The sequence below is a fragment of the Gavialis gangeticus genome, unplaced genomic scaffold (genome assembly GCF_001723915.1).
Source record: "Gavialis gangeticus isolate Ggan-Ray unplaced genomic scaffold, GavGan_comp1, whole genome shotgun sequence".
Classification (NCBI taxonomy): Eukaryota; Metazoa; Chordata; order Crocodylia; family Gavialidae; genus Gavialis; species Gavialis gangeticus.
This window is the reverse complement of record NW_017728992.1, coordinates 178,117,726-178,119,501: the sequence shown is the minus strand read 5'-3', so window position 1 is coordinate 178,119,501 and position 1,776 is coordinate 178,117,726. Positions and strand designations below refer to the sequence as shown.

The 1,776-nt window shown below is 59.0% G+C and overlaps 1 protein-coding gene across 4 annotated transcripts in view; it reads left to right on the top strand.

Annotated features, from left to right (window-relative positions):
* The first annotated feature begins 1,164 nt into the window (after positions 1-1,164).
* The window catches only part of TRPS1 (transcriptional repressor GATA binding 1), a 340,381-nt gene continuing 339,769 nt past the window's right edge, over positions 1,165-1,776 (top strand). For 2 of the 4 annotated variants that reach the window (XM_019528089.1, XM_019528085.1), the window contains exon 1: positions 1,172-1,243. The gene's annotated coding sequence lies outside the window, so the exon portion shown is untranslated. Of the gene's footprint in view, positions 1,244-1,776 lie in introns of all 4 variants that reach the window. The other 2 variants (XM_019528088.1, XM_019528086.1) reach the window with 2 other exon arrangements.

Here is a 1,776-nt window from a genome sequence, read left to right as displayed (position 1 = left end):
GCGGTCAGTCCTCTGGAAATTCGCCAGTACCCACATCACGACAACAGCAATTTGGCATCTTCTTGTAAGACACTTCAGAGGCCTCTGTGAGGGAGATCAGGGTGCGCCATTACTATTCCTCTGACTTCTTTTCCAATTCAGAAAAAAAAACTTTATAGGATCCCCCAGCCCCCCACTTTGCACTGCTGGATCAAAAGGAAGAGGCATCCGGCGAGATGCAGCTATCTGGAGCAGACTCCCTATGCCTGAAGAAGGGCGTTTGTGCCCCAAAGCTTGCAAAGACACATGTCCCTGACTCTTCAGTTGACCCAATACAAAAGATCCCATTCCTCCCTCCCAGCAAACCCTTGCCTGCTCTCTTGGCATGGCACATTGAGGTTCCCTGCAGGTGGAAGAAGGATGCGAGGGTCAGGAAGGGTTGCACAGGTCGCACCACATTAAGGAATGGCCAGTCACTCGGGGAAGGACAATCAAGAGTTGCCCCTCCCCGCCCCCGCGGCTAAAACTTTGCCCCTCACATCTCCCTCTGTCTGCTCAATGCAGCAGGGAAGCGGCTGCAGGGAGCCAGCGGACTCCTCCGGACGGCGATGATCACACGGAGGAAAGTTGTGAATGACGTGGGCGAGTCCAAAGCCGCCTTTCCCCCAGCGGCGGCTGCTGCCGCCCGCGGGCGGGGGAGGAGCAGGAGGCTGCGCCGGCGGAGCGCGCCGGGGACGCTGCACTGTCTCTTTAAGGGCGCTCCGGCTAGGGTGGCGCTTTTCTCTGCGAAGGCTCCTTTGATATTAATAGTGTTGGTGTCTTGAAACTGACGTAATGCTCGGAGACGGAGGTCCTGACAAGCGATAACATTTCTGATAAAGAGCCGATCTGCAGCCCGCTGCTCTCCTCCTCCTCCTCCTCCTCCGGGGCTGTTGTTCCCCAGCCCCGGCTCGGCTCTCTCCTCCCTTGCACACACGCACCAGGCACATCCAGGTCCCTGCTCTTTCCCTTTCTCTCTCCCTGCAAAGAGGGGGGCAGAGGGGAGGGGGGAAAAGGCAGGGGGGGAAAAAAATCCCCCCCCTCCTCTCCTCTCTCTTTCTTCCCCCCTCTCCCCTTCCCCCTTTGCGCACACACACTCACACTCACTCCCCCCCCACAGCCATCCAAGATCAACTCTGCAAACAACAGAAGACGGTTCATGGCTCAAGCCACAGCTCCACCATCTTCCAGGCTGCTGAGATTATTATTGCCGATTAATCAACAGGTAAAGGCGGGGGAGCAGAGGCGAGCAGCCGGCTGGGGGCTGGGAAGGGCAGATGCAGGCCTGGGGCGGGGGGGCGGCTGCTGCTGTTGCGCATGTAGTGAGTGCTGAGCGCTGGTGCGTGTGCAAGGGGGGGAGGTTAAAAGTGACTTTCTTTGCACACGCACAGTGAGGGAGGGGGGGTGTCACACGGCCCGGAGGAAGCGGGGGCTTCTCGGGTTTCACAGCCTTTCTCTCTCCCTCTCTGTTATTTTTTGGGTTTTTGTGTGTGTGTCTGTGTTTTTTCGGTTGTTGTGTCTTGGGGGGGGGGGGGGTTGTGTGCATTTTTTTCCCCTTCCTCTGGTGGGTCAAAGCCATGTGTGATCGCAGGGAATTGGCGACTCGCAAACGGCAGTAGCCCCTTCGGAGTCAGGAGGGTCAAGTTCAGGCGGCGGAGAGAGCAGGGAAAACAACCCCCTTGGCCGCCCGCCTCCCCCCTTCCCCCGGGGGAGCACCCACCCCTCGGGACTGCGGGGCGGGGTGTGCTGTGCCGGGGG